This window comes from Hyla sarda, chromosome 7, assembly GCF_029499605.1.
Source record: "Hyla sarda isolate aHylSar1 chromosome 7, aHylSar1.hap1, whole genome shotgun sequence".
Classification (NCBI taxonomy): domain Eukaryota; kingdom Metazoa; phylum Chordata; class Amphibia; order Anura; family Hylidae; genus Hyla; species Hyla sarda.
In genome coordinates this window covers 136,252,352-136,273,367 of record NC_079195.1, presented here as the reverse complement: position 1 = coordinate 136,273,367, position 21,016 = coordinate 136,252,352, and the positions used below count along the sequence as shown (strand labels likewise).

The 21,016-nt window shown below is 37.9% G+C and overlaps 1 protein-coding gene and 1 long non-coding RNA gene across 5 annotated transcripts in view; one reads left to right on the top strand and one right to left on the bottom strand.

Annotated features, from left to right (window-relative positions):
* GRID1 (glutamate ionotropic receptor delta type subunit 1) overlaps window positions 1-21,016 on the top strand; it is a 1,339,076-nt gene that overhangs the window by 86,671 nt on the left and 1,231,389 nt on the right. The gene's annotated exons all lie outside the window — the stretch shown is intronic.
* Window positions 1,162-21,016, bottom strand: part of LOC130282508 (uncharacterized) — a 52,224-nt gene continuing 32,369 nt past the window's right edge. The window contains exon 3 of the long non-coding RNA XR_008846428.1: window positions 1,162-1,423. This is a non-coding gene — a long non-coding RNA (uncharacterized LOC130282508). The remainder of the gene's footprint in view (window positions 1,424-21,016) is intronic.

Here is a 21,016-nt window from a genome sequence, read left to right as displayed (position 1 = left end):
AAATGCCAACATGTATGAAGTAGATGCACCAAAATGCCAACTGTTTTTTTGTTTTGTTTTTTGCCCCAAAAAATGTTGACAAATTGATATCATAATGAATGCAACTTACACAATGCAGTTGGTGTGTTATACACTAAGAAATCATTAGTAAATTCTCCCTTATCTTGAGAAATGCTGACTGGGCCTTTTGAAATGCCAAGCAGCTGAGGGGTCCAGGAGGCTTGAGCCCAAAAGAGGCAGAGGCCCCACTGCACTGTATCAGTAGGTTGAGGTTGTAAACTTGGTTATCTTCAAAAGTGAATGAGACGTTCCTTACGGTAAGCTCTTAGTTCTCAAGTAGAACGAGATTTGAGATTGTTCGTTGTCTCTAAATAGATTACATTGTGAATATTACTGCTGGGGACAAGTGGGGATTGGAAACTACAACAGTCTGTGTAGTAAACGTAAAGGTGGCCCCAAGTATTAATGAAAGCATACAAATTCTCTAGACCATCAATTACAATGAACATCTCATACTACATAATCCCCTTGCTTATGGCCTATTAGGAGACATTGTTGTAATAAGCCCCTTGTTTTCCATCTGAAGTGGTTGCCATTCCTTTCCTCTTTCCCGTACACATGTTTGCTTTGTTCAGCTAAACACTTGTTTGTGTTCTTAATGTGGAGAGAGGAATAAGGTGCTCTAAAACCCTTCTGCAGTAACAAATGGATTGGGTGATGGAATTCAATCTAATTGGTCCTTCTCCCTAAAAAAATCTGTCAGGGAAAATTGGAAAAACCCTACATGCCCAAGATAGTTATCCAGCAAAGATTAGCTTAGTGGGTCCTGAGCCCCAGTGCAAAATCTATAACAGGGCATCCATCTATAATTTATAGGACTGATAGACCCCCCCTAGGCTCCTGGGCCGGGGTGTAGCTGCACCCTCAGCACCCCTGTGGTCACCATGTGGGTTTAGAGTAAACAGTGAAGCAATGCAGTGAACTGATATAAAGAATCTTGCTTCCCCTTTTCTCATTTCCAAAGTGTATCTTTGGTTCCAAATGAGCAGTGAGCCAGTATTAATGCATATAATTCTGCAGGCACTCCATATAGCTGTCCTAGTCATATAAGAACTGCTTTAAAGCATATTTATGGATGATCCCATTCTGTATGCTGTCAACCTAAATCTATTATCATTACTTATCGACATTTTATACCAAAAGGTACCTCTCAACAATTACAAGCTCAATGCAGATTTTGCCTATAAATCCCCTTAAAGGAAGTATATTTCTAGTCCCCTTTCCTTCTCATTTATTTATATTGCAAATGGGAAATTATAAAATCAACCTTGAGAAGGTAGAAGGTGAAGGCATTGAACAGGTTCCTCATTCGGAGGTGGTTTATCAAGCAGGCTCCTGATTAGATTTCTTCATTTGGTCGATACTTGGGGGGGAAAAGAAACACATCAAATGTTAGAAATGAGCAATTTAAAAGGAAAAACTAGAAAGCAATTGGAAGAAGATTGTGAAAAAAATAAAACTTTACAGGACTAATAGGAATCCTAATGAACCAATGTAAGAAATGTAACATAAGTTATAATGGAAGTTTGTAGATACTGTATATGTAACTGTTCCGCATAGAACTTTCAGATAGGGAACAAAGAAAAAGGGAAAACAAATCGCTCTAAGTGCCGTTACTCTGGTTGAAATATAAGTAAAGGACATATGCCTAAAATGTCCTGCTCATTTTGTTGTGTTGTACTAAGAGCACAACACCATGTAGCACATCGACAGCCTTTCTGGTGTGTCAGCAGATACCGAGGGATCAGCTGTAGCGCATTTACCTCTGGCACCCCAAGTGGGTCGTTTCTAGTATTCAGTGATCGGGATTTCCAGGATCCCCCCTTTGGTAAAACCTTAGAAAAGGGAACCGGGGGTGGGGACAATAGAGAAAAAGATGCTAAATTCAGGAGCTCCCGGGAGGTGTAGAGATAGTGAGCAATTAACTGTGTGGACGGACTTAGAAAATAAAAAAAGATATATTTATTGAGTACAGTTCATGGATGGTCCCTGTACTGTACTCAATAAATATATATTCATGAAGAATCCATAGTTTTTAATTCAATACTGTATTTCATTCTTACATCCCATATGGAGAGCATATAGTTGAAGATCCACTGAAGCAGAGTACTTAATGCTTGCACCAAATGTGAAAATGGGGACACAATCTTTATTGTATACCTTCCAATATATCATGACATTGTGTGTTTTTATTTTTTTGGAAGACTGATACAGAATTTAACATGGGATACCTCTATATGCCTCTGTATCAAATTAGAATGTATATAGATATTCGTATGTCTATAGGTAACATATTCCAGCTTGATTCAACTCCCTTTAATACAAGAGGCCTAATACATTAAAGGGGTACTCCGATGGAAAACTTTTTTTTTTTTTTTTAATGAACTGATGCCAGAAAGTAAAACAGATTTGTAAATTACTTCTATTAAAAAATCTTTACCCTTCCGGTACTTTTTAGCAGCTGTATGCTAATTATTTTCCTTTTAAAGTTCTTTTTTGTCTTGTCCACAGTGCTCTCTGCTGACTCCTCTGTCCGTGTCAGGAACTGTCCAGAGCAGCATAGGTTTGCTATGGGGATTTTCTCCTGCTCTGGACAGTTCATGATACGGCCGTCAGGTGTCAGCAGAGAGCACTGTGGTCAAGACAAAAAAGAAATTCAAAAAGAAAAGAATTTCCTCTGTAGCATACAGCTGCTAAAAACTACTGGAAGGGTAAAGATTTTTTAATCTAAGTAATTTACAAATCAGTTTAGCTTTCTGGCACCAGTTGATTTAAAAAAACAAAAAATTCCACTGGAGTACCCCATTAAAATATTCTAGTGAAAAATCTGGCTCTTCAATGGATTTCATAATGTGATTAATTTTCTACTTTCTTACAATTCAGTCATCCTGGGTGCCAGGATCACTACCAATGGCTAAAAGTTTGTATAATAGAGCAAGATAACATGGAGTCAGCATGTAAAACTTAGTGCCAAGCCGGAAACGGCCTTATCCCTTTTTTTACTATGAGCAATTTCAACAGATAAAGAATAGAAAGTGAGGAGTGATTGTTTTGTCCAAACAAGCATAGGAAGGGAGGATGAACATATGTTGAATTTCCAGTTGTCAGAGGTGGGAACTTAGTGGAGTGAACAGTTTAAAAAGGAAATAAACGGTTTCAGTGATATCGATCCAGGCTGCAATGAAGGTTCTTAAGAATACTTCCAATGGTGACATCCTCATAACCTATAAGTGCGTAACAAAAATAATAACATTGAGTCTTGAACAAGGTGAATAGAAACGAGAGAAGAGAGAAATAAAAAAAAATAAAAAAATAAAAAATAAAAAAAATAATGCAAACAATTTTAATATGAAAATAAACATAATAGAAATAAATAATTATAAAAAATTAAATTTAAAATTAAATTAAAATAAAAAAAATAAATGGAAATAACATAAATAAAAAATAAATGACAGAAGACAAAAAAAAAAGAATGGAAAAAAAGAAAAGAATTATGAACACCGTAATAATCTTATATATTCTACATGTATGAATTTAGGCTGAAATCCATATTAAGGCCTTTAGGGTGCATAGTACACTGCTCAAAAAAATTAAGGGAACATTTAAACAACACAATATAACTCCATGTCAATCACACTTCTGTGAAATCACACTGTCCACTCAGGAAGCAACACTGATTGACAATCAATTTTACATGCTGTTGTGCAAATGGAACAGGTCAAAATTATAGGCAATTAGCAAGACACCCCCAAAAAAGGGGTGGCTCTGCATGTGGTGACCACAGACCACTTTTCAGTTCCTATGCTTCCTGGATGATGTATTGGTCACTTTTTAATGCTGGTGGTGCTTTTACTCTAGTGGTAGCATGAGACGGAGTCTACAACCCAGTGCAGCTCATCCAGGATGGAACATCAATGCGTGCTGTGGCAAGAAGGCTTGCTGTGTCTGCCAGCGTAGTGTCCGGAGCATGGAGGCACTACCAGAAGACAGACCAGTACTTCAGGAGATGGGAAGGAGGCCGTAGGAGGGCAACAACCCAGCAGCAGGACCGCTACCTCCTCCTTTGTGCAAGAAGGAGCAGGAGGAACACTGCCAGAGCCCTACAAAATTACCCCCAGCAGGCCACAAATTTTCATGTGTCCACTCAAACAGTTTGAAACAGACTCGATGAGGGTGCTATGAGGGCCTGACGTCCACAGGTGGGGGTTGTGCTTACAGCCCAACACTGTGCAGGACATTTGCCAGAGAAAACCAAGATTGGCAAATTCGCCACTGGTGCCCCTTTCACAGATGAAAGCAGGTTTACACTGAGCACTTGTGACAGACGTGACAGAGTCTGGAGACGCCGTGGAGAACGCTTTGCTGCTTGCAACATCCTCCAGCCTGACCTTTTGGCGATGTTTCAGTAATGGTGTGGGCTTGAAATTCTTTGTGGGGCCACACAGCCCTCCATGTGCTTGCCAGAGGTAACCTGGCTGCCATTAGTTACCGAGACGAGATCCTAAGGCCCCTTTTGAGATCATATGCTGGTGCGGTTGGCCCTGGAATGCTCCTAATGCTATACAAAGCTAGATCTCATATGGCTGGAGTGTGTCAGCAGTTTTTGCAAGAGGAAGGCATTGATGCTATAGACGTTCCCCAGACCTGAATTCGATTGAGCACATCTGGGACATCATGTCTCACTCCATCCACCAATGCCACGTTGCATCACAGACTGTCCAGGAGTTGGCAGATGCTTTAGTCCAGGTCTGGGACCATCCGCCACCTCATCAGGAGCATGTCCAGGCTTTGTAAGGAGGTCATATGGGAACGTGGATGCCACACACTACTGAGCTTCATTTTGAATTATTTTAAGGACATTACATCAAAGTTGGATCAGCCTGTAGTGTGGTTTTCCACTTTGATTTTGAGTGTGACTCCATATCCAGACCTCCATGGGTTGATAAATTTGATTTCCATTGATAATTTTTGTGTGATTTTGTTGTCAGCACATTCAACTATGTAAAGACGAAATTATTTCATACAATTAGTTCATTTATTCAGATCTAGGATGTTATCTTAGAGTTCCCTTTATTTTTTTGAGCATTGTATTTAGGATATTAATCCATTTGAGTTCTTTTTGATGTAACAATTTCTCACGGTCACCCCCTTGATGTAAAGGAGGGACATGATCAATAATACAAATCTAATCTGGCTGACATTATGTCCATTGTCTAGATAATGCTTCGGAATAGCTAAGTCTGTCATCCCAGTTCTAAAGGACAATTTATGCCCATTTAGTCATATACTACACTCCTTAGTGGTTTCTCCTACATGAAATAACCCACAGGGGCACTGTAACAAATAAATTACATAAGTGGATCTACATGTATAATGATTTTTAATTTTGAATGGCTGTCCTGTATATGGGTGATGGAAAACATCACCTTTTTAGGCACTTTTAGGTTATGAGGATGTCATCATTGGAAGTATTGTGAAGAAACTTCATTGCAACCTGTATCAATATCACTGAAGCCGTTCGTCCGTCCTCCATGTTATTGTTAAATAGATTGTTATATTTAGGTGACCCTTATAATAAACTTTTTCCCTGCTTGAATATTATATCAGAACCGGATAGTGTAATTTTTTTTATTCTTAGCAGCAGGCTCTGCACCTGCGCGGTTTTGCCTACACATTCACATTATTTCTAATACATGGGGTTAATGCGCTTGTGCGGCATACTTGTTCAGCCACACTATGCCTGGTGGATCTAGTTAGGGTATGGGCATCTTGGCTAACAGCGGAGCCTATTCTGCACACACCACAATACTGGAATATCAGTGGTAGGAACGAGGGTGATGCGCTAATTCGTCAATGACGCCTGAGCAGTTGGTTTGTTTACAAACAACCGACATGTGAGTGTGGAACACGAACGGCCGATCTGAAGAGAGATCCATTGTGCTAGGGTTAGCAATGAAGGTATCTGTGGATTTATGTTATATAATGCACAATTGGTTGCACTAAGCACTTTATTTATACTCACAATGTAATGCGTTTATTTGGTTATCATGCCAATCTGACATCACTTTGATTGACTGATCCCAACACCAATGTATTTGTTGAGGTGCACTCCACCTGCTTGTATTATGCTTAAAAAAGGCTATTGCTGCTAAAACATCACACTTTATGTGGGGAGAATAAAGATTTCCAGTTTCTTCATGATCCATGGCCTAGCTGATGCTGTGATTTTTGGAGTTGGCATAGTTTGATCATAGGCTGGTAGCCTGGGCAACCATTTGCACAGAGGTCAACCCCCGGGGCTGTCTTTTCCTAATATATATATATATATATATATATATATATATATATATATATATATATAGCAAAGTGTGCACTTCAGATGGCTGGGAAGTAGAACTCCCTTGCTGTCCCTATGCAGTCTCTGCCCAGAGGACTTTTCAAAGACATTGGCACCAATTCATTTCCATCTTTTAACTAGGTGAAGTGTAATTAACCTTTATAGCTCTCAGCTTCCAATACAAGTGCCGTAAAGTCATTTTGTCTAATATGTGCAGATTATCATTAAGAAAGTGCTTTAAAGAAAATGCAGAGCTCAGTGAAGAATGTGCTCAGGAATCCTGATTTTGTCCAACCTCCCTAAAATGTGAAGCCAAGAGACTTGGGAATCCCCTGATGTTGTTATATCTGTACTTAAATGGAATAAGATGTTGGTTATAGTGCTCCATAGCAAGCTGTCTGCTCCACTGTTACACTCATGTCTAAACTGAAAGCAGGGATCTTGTATATTTTTTAAAGGGGTATTCCAGGAAAAAAAAATGTATATCAACTGGCTCCAGAAAGTTAAACAGATTTGTAAATTACTTCTATTAAAAAATCGTAATCCTTCCAATAATTATCAGCTGCTGAAGTTGAGTTGTTCTTTTCTGTCCGGCAACAGTACTCTCTGCTGACATCTCTGCTTGTCTATGGAACTGCACAGAGTAGAAGAGGTTAGCTATGGGGGATTTGCTTCTACTCTGGACAGTTCCCAAGAACAGGGATCACTAAGACAGAAATGAACAACTCAACTTGTGCAGCTCATACTTATAAGTACTGAAAGGATTACAATTTTTTAATAGAAGTCATTTACAAATCTATTAAACTTTCTGGAGCCAGTTGATGAATATATATATATATATATATATATATATATATATATATATGTATATATATATATATATATATATATATATATATATATATATTTATTTTATTTTTTTCTTGGATAACCTCTTTAAAGAGAATCTACAATGGGGATGGGATGCCCTATCATTAGTGATGTCCCGAATAGTCCCCGGCAAACATAGCTTGTGCGCGTTCACCGCGGTGGGCAAACATATGCGGTGTTCGGTCTGCCCCCTATTCGTCATCATTGAGTAAACGGTTGAATGGAAATAGGTGTGGGTAATAACAACCCTGCTATTACCCACACCTATTTCCATTCAACCGTCATCCATTATGCGCATTAACCTGTTAGGAAGGTTCTTTTATTATGTCTAGACCCAGCGGAGGGCTCCATTCTGAGTGTCTCCAGCGCTTCAACAGGAGGCATGATGTATAGCCGCAAAACCTAGTCTAGTTCATGTTGCCATAACGGCAACAACTCATTGACAGGTATTTTGTGCTGGTCGGCTAAAATTTAGGATGTCAGGTCAGCTAGCGATTTTCCTGCAAGTACGGATATTAGTATTAGTTTTTTCTGCTAAACTGTTTTCAGCTTCCTCGTTCAAAGATTACATTGCAAGACATTCAATTTAATAAAATTTTGTTATATGGTCTGCATACTGTTTATTGTACGGTTCTTTTATTTCCCTTCCCCTTTTTACCCTCTGACCCGGCGGTAGTTTCATTATTTGAACATTTAAAAACTGGCGCCTTTTTCTCTGTAACTCATACTGCCTGATGAAGAATCCGGTCCGGATTCGAAACTTTTAAGTTGCACCATTTTACAAATAAAAATATGCATTTTTAACGCTCTGGCAAGTTTTTTTCAATTCCCAAGGAAGGCGCCGTCCAGAGTGTCTTTTATCCTTTCCTCATTTTCACCTTAAGGACCCGGACATTTTTTGCACATCTGACCACTGTCACATTAAGCATTAATAACTCTGGGATGCTTTTACTTTTCATTCTGATTCCGAGACAGTTTTTTCTGACATATTCTACTTTATGTTAGTGGTAAAATTTGTCAATAATCGCATCATTTCTTGGTGAAAAATTCAAAAATGTTATGAAAAATTTTAAAAATTTGCATTTATTTAACTTTGAAACTCTCTGCTTATAAGGAAAATAGACATAAATAAAGTATATATTGATTCACATATATAATATGTCTACTTTATATTTTCATCATAAAGTTGACATGTTTTTACTTTTGGAAGACATCAGAAGGCTTCAAATTTCAGCAGCAATTCTCAAATTTTTCACAAAATTTTCTAAATCTGAATTTTTCAGGGACCAGTAAAATTTTGAAGTGGATTTGAAGGGCCTTCATATTAGAAATACCCCATGAATGACCCTATTATTAAAACTGCACCCCTCAAAGTATTCAAAATGACATTCAGAAAGTGTGTTAACCCTTTAGGTGTTTCACAGAAATAGCAGGAACGTGAAGGAGAAAATGCTAAATATTCATTTATTACACTCGCATGTTCTTGTAGACCCTAAATGTGTAACCCAATTTCTCTTGAGTAGAGAAATACCTCATATGTGTATGTAAAGTGTTCGACGGGCGCAGTAGAGTGCTCAGAAGGGAAGGAGTGACAATGGAATTTTGGAGAGTGAGTTTTTCTGAAATGGTTTTTGAGGGGCATGTCACATTTAGGAAGCACCTATGGTGCCAGAACAGCAAAAAAAAAAACAACAACATGGAATACTATTTTGGAAACTACACCCCTCAGGGAACATAACAAGGGGTACAGTGAGCATTAACACCCCATAGTTGTTTGACGACTTTTCGTTTAAGTCGGATGTGTAAATGAATTTTTTTTTCACTAAAATACTGGTTGTCCCCCAAATTTTAAATTTTTACAAGGGGTAACAGGAGAAAATGCTCCCCAAAATTTGTAACCCCATCTCTTCTGAGCATGGAAATACCCCATAAGTGGATGTCAAGTGCACTGCAGGCACACTACAATGCTTAGAAGAGAATAAGTCACATTTGGCTTTTGGAAAGCAAATTTTGCTGAAATGGTTTTTGGGGGGCATGTCACATTTAGGAAGCCCCTATGGTGCGAGAACAGCAAAAAAAAAAAAAAAAAAACACATGGTATGCTATTTTGGAAACTACACTCCTCAAGGAACGTAACAAGGCATACAGTGAGTCTTAACACCCCACAGGTGTTTGATAAATTTCCGTTAAAATTGGACGTAAAAATGAAATATGTTAGTTTTTTTTACTAAAATGATGGTGTTACCCAAAATTTTCATTTTCACAAGGGGTAATAGGAGAAAAATCTCAAGCAAAGTTTAGGAGATGATGGATAATATAATACTTACATATTAGTATGATATATATATATATATATATATATATATATATATATATATGTGTGTATATATATATATATATATATATATATATATATATATATATACAAAAAAAATACAACCAAAAATATTACTTTCCACCCTGGTAACGTCAGGATGTTGCTGTTTGATTGGCATCTCACTGTGAATAAAAATAGGGGGAACCCTGTGCTTTTTTGTTTTTTGTTTTTGTAATTATTGTTTAATTATTTATGCTAAATGTGTGGAGTTACCCATATTTTTATTTTCAGCCAGGTACCAACCAAGCAGCAACAGCCTGATGTTACCAGGGTGGGCGATGACCATTGTTACTGGCCATGCCTAGCCTAGATAACCCCAGCCTGTGACCAACTAGGCCACGAGCACCATTTTTGATGCTCCAGGCCTGTTGGTACCAGCTTTTCCCACTACCCCTGTGGCAGTGTGTACCAGGGTAATATCTTGGGGTTAGTGGTAGCTGTTTTTGAGGCTAACACTAAGCCTAGATTGGTAATGGACTCCATCTATCAGACAGCTTCCACTACAAAGCCTGTAAAGTACATTTTATTGGGAAAAAATTGGTTAAAAAAATTTAATAAGCACATACTGTATATATAACACAATTTTTATTTATTTTTTTATTAATTTTTTTATAATGATGCGACTTGAGGTGGGGTTACAAAGTTATGTTCTGAAGTCATTTATTGTTTTTTTTTGCTTCTGTGTGCCAAAAAAATAGTATTCTAAAGTGATTTATTGTTTTTTGCTTATGTGAGCCAAATTTATCAACCCCCCTGTGATAGTATAATAAATATGTCACACATAAGCAAAACCAAAGCACAAAGAATATGACTACTGAACTCGCCTACCAAAGCAAACAATTATAAATGTCCCTCATGGTCTCTAGCTCTGCATATAATACTCCAAGTGAGGTCTCACCAGTGCTCTGTACAGTGTCATGAGCACTTCTCTTTCTACTGTTAATACCTCTCCCTATAGACCCAAACATTGTATTAGCATTTCCTGCTATTCTATTACATTGTCTAGCTACCTTTAGGTTTTCTGAAATAAAGATCCCTAAATCCCTTGCCTCTGAGGTTAAAGAGGTGCTCTGCTGCTGTATACTACAGAGAAAGTTGTGTAGTTCTTTCCAGTCTGACCACAGTGCTCTCTGCTGACACATCTGTCTGCGTCAGAAACTGTCTAGAGTTGACACAAATCCCCATAGCAAACCTCTCCTGCACACTGTTCCTGACACAGAAAGAGGTGGCAGCAGAGAGCACTATGGTCAGATTGGAAAAAAAACTACACAAATTCCTCTGGAACATACAGCAGATGATAACTACTGGAAGGTTTAAGAATATCAAATAGAAGTAATTTACAAATCTGTATAACTTTCTGGCACCAGAAAAAAAAAAAAATTCGACTGGAGTATCCCTGTGTATCACATATTCTGTAATCTACTCTTGGACTTTTACCCCAAAGGTGCATTATCTTTTACTTATCCACATTAACCCCTTAAGGACCAAGGACTTACCGGCATCCCGAACAGCTGACAGGACAGCGGAAGGGCCCCTACCTGCCTCCTCGCTGTCCGATCGCCGAATGACTGCTCAGTGCCTGAGATCCAGGCATGAGCAGTCATTTTGCAGAATCGTCTATCACTGGTTTCCTATGAGAAACCAGTGATCAATGATGAAGATCAGTGTGTGCAGTTTTATAGGTCCCTATGGGACCTATAACACTGCAAAAAAAAGTGAAAAAAAAGTGAATAAAGATCATTTAACTCCTCCCCTATTAAAAGTTTGAATCACCCCCCTTTTCCAATAAAAAAAAAACACAGTGTAAATAAAAATAAAAATAAACATATATGGTATCACCACGTGCGTAAATGTCCGAATTATAAAAATATATCATTAATTAAACCGCTCGGTCAATGGCGTGCGCGCAAAAAAATTCCAAAGTCCAAAATAGTGCATTTTTGGTCACTTTTTATATCATTTAAAAATTATTAAAAAGCGATCAATAAGTTCTATCAATACAAAAATGGTACCGTTAAAAACTTCAGATCACAGCGCAAAAAATGAGCCCTCATACCGCCCCATACACGGAAAAATAAAAAAGTTATAGGGGTCAGAAGATGACAATTTTAAACGTATTAATTTTCCTGCATGTAGTTATGATTTTTTCCAGAAGTCCGAGAAAATCAAACCTATATAAGTAGGATATCATTTTAATAGTATGGACCTACAGAATAAAGACAAGGTGTCATTTTTACCGAAAAATTTACTACGTAGAAACGGAAGCCCCCAAAAGTTACAAAACGGCGGGTTTTTTTCAATTTTGTCGCACAATGATTTTTTTTCCGTTTCACCGTAGATTTTTGGGCAAAATGACTGATGTCATTACAAAGTAAAATTGGTGGCGCAAAAAATAAGCCATCATATGCATTTTTAGGTGCAAAATTGAAAGAGTTATGCTTTTTTAAAGGCAAGGAGCAAAAAACGAAAATGCAAAAACGGAAAAAACCCCGATCCTTAAGGGGTTAAGGGTCTATTTACATGTACAATATTCTGCACAGATTTGATGCACAGGATTTGAAGCTGTGTTTATTCATTTTGTATTCTGCAGCAGAAAATTTTAAGCTGTGTTTAGTCATTTTGGATTCTGCAGCAGAAAATCCTGTGCATCAAATCTGCGCATAATACTGTACATGTGAATTCACCCTAAATGTCAGTTGCCAGAGTTATAGCTAGTTCTAGCTAGTTCTAACTAGTTTTTTAGTTTACCTAAATCATTTCCATTTGGCATATCCACTATTGCATGCACTATTTCTCCCGTTACTATCTTCCCTCACCAAATAAGTTCCGTTATTAATTACAGACTATAACGGGTTAAAACGGCTATTAGAAAAATCCCATAGACTATAATGGGATTTTCTAACGGCCGTATAGGATTTTGTAACTGCCTATTTCAGCTGATTTTCAGACGGAACTTCGTACGGATCTTTAAGACGGAGTAATTTTGTAGTGTGAAACAAGCCTAACTCATATCTCCTAATTCTTCAATCCCATCTAAAAGGTTTATGCTGATTACAACACAGATTATATATCGCCTGCAGCAATGTAGTCATCTGCGCCTGACACCGATCTTTCTTCAAACCTCTCTCTTAGAATATTTTTATTTATTTTTTTATTCCTAGCTTCTCCCCTAGAGCTCCAACTTGGAGACTTACAACGCTCCCACAAGAACTCACTTTATCATGAACATGAAGGGTTCTGTCTCTATGGGGTTATGTTGTTAAACATACAAAGGTTTCCTTAGAGTAAAATGTATAGCACTGACCACCAATATTATAAATAGAATAATGTAAGAGCTTAAGGAACTACTTCAGAATAAACGATTGAAGGCCACATGAAGCTGTCTCAGGTAGAATAACATACTTAGCAGCTTCCTAACCTCAGAAAAGAGGTTAAAAAAGTACATTAAATTTCAACTTCGCTAAAATGAAGACCAACCTACAGAATAAATGCAAGGTAATGCACCTTGAGTGTAAAAACGCAAGGACAGAAAATAGAATATTTAATACAGTCCTAACCTCTGAAAAAAGGGATTTATGAGTAATCATTTCTGAGGACTTAAAGGTAGGAGTGGTTAGGTGTAAATGTATGCTTAGGTGTATAGGGAGAGGTGTTAGCAGTGCAAAGAGGAAAGTGCTCATGCCGCTGTACATAGCACTGGTGAGACCTCACTTGGAGTATTATGCACAGTACTGGGGACCGTATATCCAGAAAGATAAAGATACTTTGCAAAGAGTTCAGAGAAGAGCTACTTAACTATTGCAGGATAAAACTTTTCAGGAAAATTTTCAGGGGTACTCTGGTGGAAAACAATTTTTGGTGGAAATCAACTGGTGCCAGAAAGTTAAACAGATTTGTAAATTACTTCCATATAAAAATGTTAACCCTTCCAGTACTTATCAGCTGCTATATACTACAGAGGAAGTGTATAGTTATTTTCAGTCTGACCACAGTGCTCTCTGCTGACACCTCTGTCCATGTCAGGAACTTTCCAGAGCAGGAGAGGTTTGCAATGGGGATTTGTTTGTACCCGTCCGTAGCAAAAACGTTTTATATAATGTAGATAATACCATTATATGTATACTTGTAATATACATTGATTTAAAAATGTGTATATTTTTGTCCCTGCAGCTATTGCCTGTGTGTGAGGAGACCATATACAGGAACTGAGGGCAGGTCACGCTGAAAATACAGGACTCATCATGATGTATGAGCCGGGAGCGTGTTACAGAGCCTCACTACACAGAGACATACAGGCAATAGCTGCAAGGACAAAAATATATCCATTTTTTAATTGATGTATATTACATATACATATAATGTTATTTTCTAGAAGAGAAGAAAAGAAAAATGACCCAAGGTGCACTGACTGAGGCTCACCAAGTTTGGCTGAGCAGGTAGGTCCGATGTTGAAGACGTGTCATAGAAACCAGGAGGCATTGATCACTAAGTGGCAGAAACCAGGGGTTGTCTGAATGGTCAGGACGGGTTTCTTTCTTTTATTTTTTCTTTACTGTACCCTGGCCCACTGTTACAAGCAGGACACAGCCAAAATGGTATAAGTATCCATAGGAATGGAATCATTCTTTTCTTATTTCTTCATTTTATAATCTCTTTCAATAAAAATGAACTGTTCAAATGAGTTATTAATAATAATAATAATAATAATAAAACAACCTCAAACCACAGCTTTCTTACTCCTAAACAAAAATAGCAACTTTTTTCTTGACGGTGTGTGTTAAAACAACATAATGGTGATGGCAGTAAACACCTCTGCCTTCTAACATATCGCTTCCCCTTGTCGCCTACCAGATTATCTACACACTTCATGAAAGCAGACATTTTTTCCTTTTGTTTACCTTGCTCCTGGAGTGATATTGTGCGGCTGCTATAATTTGTAATATTAGAAACTATTAAAGTATATTACTGGAATTGTAGCTATTGGAGCACAGTTACGTAAGGAACACTGGCAGAGGAAGAAGCCACAAAGCTGTTTTATTTGTGGCGAACAATATTGTTTTTTACAGAATACTCTAATTTTCAGTTGAAACAAATGTGTTTCTATGAATGTCATTCCTTTACCTTCAATTTAGTTACCAGTGGTATTGTTATTCAGACTTTTTGGTATTATAAGTTGAAGTCCCAAATGGAAAGTACCGGAACACCCGTGTTTTTTATTATCTATTTTTTTTTATATTTTCTAATTGTAGATTTTTAAGTTTTATTACTTTATCACACATACACTCAAGCAAAACAACAAAATAATGATCTATGGACAGCCATTTTGCCTAAACTCTTTTCGTACAGCCTTTAGATATATTCTTTACTGCACCCATGTGGACCATAAAAGCCTATGGTCCGAAATTGATTCACTGACCAGTATAGAATCATTTTCTTGGCACGCTGTTTGATCTGTGCAGAGGTCACTGTGCAGAGAAAGGATGGAGATGAGCTGACTATCATCTATTGCTAATGGTGAATCAATGGTGACCAAGCTAACTTGACTTGCACAAAGAACAGAACAGAGCCACCTAGTGGCCATTTTTTTCAATCACAATAAAACCATATGAAGGTTATAAATTTTAACAGCAAGTAAATAGCAAACTGTCTTATAATAACATAAGGAACAAAATATTAAAAGTTTAGTTTGGTAACAGGTACTCTTTAAGTTCAAAGAATTGCAGTCCCATTGAAAGTGATACATTTTACACAATGCCATTGTGATAAGTTGTTTAAGGACAAACTATTGTATACTGTACTACATTCATATGGGCATGATAAAGTATGGCATAGAATGCTGTACTCTATTGGCATTTCTGTGAATCAAAAAATCAGCATTGTATTATATGCACCTAATGTCCCATGTATCAGTGGTGCTACTTCCGAAAGAAACCAACCATGATGTTTTTTTGTTTTTTTTGGAAATGCGATATTGACCAGGCTAAAGTAAAAATGATAATTTCTCCCTATGCAATTGGCCCTAGAATGTTTTTAGTGGTAATACAATTCTAAAATAACATTCGGATCAGGACCGATGTGACTGCCTGAGTATAGCAACAGCTGCAGCTTATGCTGGAGGGACTATGTTTAGAAGACAGCAGATGGCACTGTGTTAGCTATTAGTGTGTGTTAATGTGCAGCTCCTCTAGTCTGTATATACTGTATGGTTGTTATGTGTATATTACTCCTGCATCCTCCATGTTGATGATAAAGATAATGATTATTTTATTGTCTGAGAGCGGATGCTTCTACTTAATTCTTTGCATTCTTTGTCTTGCACTGTGGAGTATTATAGTAAAAGTAGAGTAAAAATATATATTTTTTATTTCTGTTTTTACTCTTTTAGTTTGCTTGTTTTAATTCCTGGTATTAATGATTGCTACCGTACTTTGCTAATTACATTAGGTTAGGAAAAGGAAATGGTTCATATTTACCAACTCTGCTGTGTTGGTATTTTATCCTCTAAGGCAAGGGTTACTTGGTGACAGCAAATCGAATCTAAGTCACCCAACCAAAATATATTTATGTGACTTGTCTGCGTCCACTGTCACGTGACTTTATTACAATTTGACTAAAATAGCCAAAACGCACAATTATTATCCAATTATTGCTTTGCATCATGTGCCATACAGCTCCCGGGCCAATAGGACATAGCTTAGGAGTTGGTGTAAGAGGCTGATAAGGCCCCATGCACTGCATTTAAGTCGCCATTTTGGAGGGAGAAAGTTGAGAGAGAGCAAGAACTACTGATTCCAGAAAGCCTTCACAAATCCAATAGAATTTCAAAGCCAGCAGTGAACAAGCCCATACAAGTTATCCTATTGCAAGCAGTGCAAAACATTCATAAGTGGGATGACCCCAGACAGTGACTTTCTGTCACCTGCAGTGCTGTGTCCAGTTGGTGCACTACAAATCCCAGCCAGCAGTGAACAGCAGTCACCAATCCTGTTGCAACTCCCAAAAAGGGAGGTGTTGGAATGTTTGGGAAAAGCCAATGCATCTTCTGATACCTCATGTGCATTTTGACACCGGCAGTCACAGGTGACAGGTACACAATTATGAACATTATGCTTTTATTCACTGCTACCACTCTGCTTTTGAGTTTAGTACCTGGGATCAATAGACTGTACAAAGGCTAGGATGTATGATACCAACAGTGCTGTATGTGGAACCTTGTGTGCATAGTTATTTATATCTACAGCCATGCATGCTCTTTAGCCTTTCATTTGTCCCTTCACCCAAGTGATGTCTGTACTTGCCCTGAGTAAGGCAAAGCCAGTGAATATATTGATCTGCCCATTTGCTTCCAACCTGAGTAGTCTCTGCAGACTATTAAAAAGTTATTTATAAGTTGGATTGCTCTGGTATTGGTAAAGCTTCATTCATGATCTTATTGAACAGAAAATAATTGGCTCTTCAGCCTCACCTATTTATGTAAACATGCTGCAAATCATTTCAGAATTACTAAAACTGCTCAAAGGAAAAAAAAAGGATGAAACGACTTAAAGACAAGATTCACTGCTAGAGAGATGAGTAGTATTTTCTGTATTTCCAATTTTTTGTATTTTGTAATTGGAAACTTTTGACAGTTTTTTTTTTTTTGATAACCTACCAAAGCTGTTCAATTGCAATTGTTGCAAGGTAAAAGCAATGTCCCCCAATCTCCTTCTCACTCCTTAGCACTGTCTACATTTAAAAAGCTAAGTCTTGGTACAATACTAGACTCACATGGAGAAGTTCTTAGGGTTGTACCAAAAGTTAGCATAAATACTGTTTATGACCTGAGCATAGGTCACAAATGTCATATCCCTCACAACCCAGTAAGTATCTTTTGTTGAATGATAGATTCGGGTTGATGCATACCCTACTAAATCAGTGGGGGGGGGGGGGGTCATTTATCGGACAGGCAGGTCCATTACTGGATCATTCTTGAGCTCGACACTTTCATCAATGTTGGCTGCTTATCCCCTGTTTACATGTTTTAGGCCTGCATAAATGGTACGATCAGGTAGAGAATGAGCATTTTGTGTGTGTGTAAGCTGGTCTTTTTGCACAGTTCAATTTCGGGAACAAATTTTTCTACAAACATATATTCTACCTGTACTTGACCCTTGCAAAAGGTCCTTAAAGGGGTATCCCGCCCCTAGACATTTTATCCCCTATCCAAAGGATAAGGGATAAGATGTCTGATTGCGGGGGTCCCATCGCTGGGGACACCTGCAATCTCCCTGCTGCACCTGGCATTCGTTTGGAGTGTTATGTGCAGCGCGGGAGCGCTGGAGGCTTGTGAAATCACGACCACGCTCTGCTCATAATGTCACTCCCCCTTCCACAAACTTGCATTGAGATGGTGTAGCCGTGACGTCATGAGCAGGGCATGGCCGAGATGTCACTAACCTCCGCCCTGCATCGTCAGTCATCCGGCACGGAGCGAAGTTCGCTCCATGCACCGGATGCCTGGGGTGCCGCAGCTAAGATCACAGGGGTTTAGGGAAGTCTATCCAAAGGAAAGGGGATATGATGTTTAGGGACAGAGTACCCCTTTAACAATTGTTCTTTCATGGTAGCAGTCATTTGAGCTTTGTGCTTCTTGCATACAACTTGAGTACAACTTGTGTGCCATTTCTTCCTAATTGATAATTTTGTTTCTTAGGTAATACCATGAAAGTTACATGTAATTATGCTGCTCAGTGTAATACTTCAGACAGTGACTGCAGCGCTAGAATTGCTACCACAGCTGTCATTGTTTGTAGCCCTAACTAATGCTATGAACACAATCTACTGTTCTTGAGGCTTGAAGAGAATTTTAGATCAACCTTTCATACATCATAGCTACTATTTTACAGTTACTGTATCAGTTGCCAAATGCAATAAAATGGTTTATTTACCTTACGCTATTGAATTGCAGTGGCAGCAGGGGTGTTAGTATGCAAAAGAAGCCCCTGCAGTGTCAAGTAATTCTTCCCTTGGCAAATGTGCTCAGGACTGTGTTATGATGGCTCTCGGTGAAGTCCTTGATTTGTCATTTAAACTCAATGAAGCTGTCTTTTCTTATCCTTGAAAATCTCACTTTCGAGATCTGCCTTTGTCCGAGCAGCCACATCGACTCCCCCCTTTCCCGGTTCACCGAGAGCTCTGCTTTTTGAGATTCAATAGGACAGAAATGGATGTCAGAATTGTTCCAAATTGCATCCTTTAGATCAATAAGCCCTTTTACCTCAGTCAGGAGGTATAGTGCTTCCCTCTCTCTGCCTTAGGCTTAAAAGCTGAAAAGACGACAAGTTACATAAGTTCAATGTAGGGTGAACAGTCAAAATGAGTATAAAATGCACTCAGCCTTGCAAATTTGCTTCTAAAATAATTATAACTAGGTAGATTGAGGGCTGCGTAGGAGGATCATATTGGACTTTGACTAGGGCTTTCTGGGCTAGAAGATCATTTGATATGGACACATCCTGGTACTTAACCTCTAAGACTTTGTGTATATTTCATGCTTCATTTTGTTACATCTGTTCATGCTGTTCTATTGCTTATATTATTATGTGTAAAATTCATTTTATCCATGCTCCCTTTTCTTGGATAGCATGAGATTCTCTGGTTATGGCAAATATTATGTTACAGCTGCTTAGTGGTTAGCATTGTTGCCATGTAATGCTGGGGTTCAGGGTTCAAATCCAACTAAACAACATCTGCAAAGGTTTCCGCTGGGTACCCCAGTTTTCATCTACACTTCAAAAACAGATTAATTTGGACAGTGAGGACAGTGAGTCATGACAACAAGCTTTGTAAAGTACTGCAGAATATGTTAGCCCCTCTTATAAATAAACACCATAAACTCAATGTACACAGTTTACTTCGATATTTTACAGGTGTATCGAAATAGCTGATCCTGATCACATTTCAATTGTCTGTGTTAAGTCATCTACTGCACTATATATATATATATATATATATATATATATATATATATATATCTATATATATATATATATATATATATATATATATATATATAAATCTTTTAAAAACATTTTACATTTTGGCCAAGTCTACTCTCCGCCAAAGAAAACCTCTTAATACTATATCACTATAATAAGTAATAATTATTATTAATAATAATAATAATAATAATAATTGATAATATAATTAATAATACTGCCTGCATAAGAAAAAGGTTGCATAGCTGTGAGGGGCATATCTAATGAGAACCAGGTTCATATAAGTTACTTTAGACATACATCCAAAGTGTTCAACATGTAATTTTAACCCTTTAATGATCACAGACTTAAATTTACATCCTGGTGCAGTGGTACTTAGCGCACCAGGACGTAAATTTACGTCCTGTGTATGACTGCGAGCATCGGAACGGTGCTCACGTCATACACAGGAAGTGCCGGCTGCTAGCAGCAGCCGGGGACCCGTCAGTAATGGCCGAACTCCGCAATCATGCAGAAGTCCACCATTAACCCCTCAGATGCCGTGATCAGTATCTGCGGCAGTGCGCATGTTAAAATAGATGATTGGATCGCCCGTATCGCTGACGCGGGGATCCGATCCTCTGTAATGGCGCATAGCACTGAACAGTATTAGCAATCAAAGGATTGCAATTGATAGTCCCCTATGGGGACATAAAAAGTGTAAAAAAAAAAGTTGAAAAATGTCAAAATAAAAAATAAAAAAAGTAAAAAATTAAAAATGTCAGTTTTTCCCATTTTACCCCCAAAAAGCGTAATTTAAATTTTTTTTTTTACATATTTGGTATCGCTGAGGTTGGGGAGTAGGAGGGTATCAAATGTTCAATTTTCACTGCCTTATCCTTTGTTCTGTCACAGCTAATCCAGCGCTGTCTGGCTGTGGCTTACCCCTCTCTATAGAGGAAACATGAACATTTGGCCATGATGAATGTTCATGTGTGTATGGGGTGGTCAGAAGGGATAACTGTTTGTCTGACAGTTATTGAAACTTTTGGGCCACCTTTAGGGTTTTTGGGTTGGTTCTGGGTAAAAAAGTCAGTATCAACAAGCCACTATGCTTCGACCATGGTTTATAGATATTGCAGAAAATCAAAGCCTTTGGGTCAGGTTTATACAAGCTTAGCTTTATCGTGTTTTACCTTTCATCCAGAGGAGGTTACATTATTGACTATTTTGTGCACAGCAGTTGGTAGACCTCTTCTGGTAAATGTAATTGTTTGCTGCTCAGGAATGGGAATGCTAGTTTCATAGTAGATTAAACCTCCCATTGAGCTCTATAGAGGACTACATTCATATAACAGCCAAAATAATCAACCTAGCCAGATTACTATATAGGAAATGTATATACATATATATATA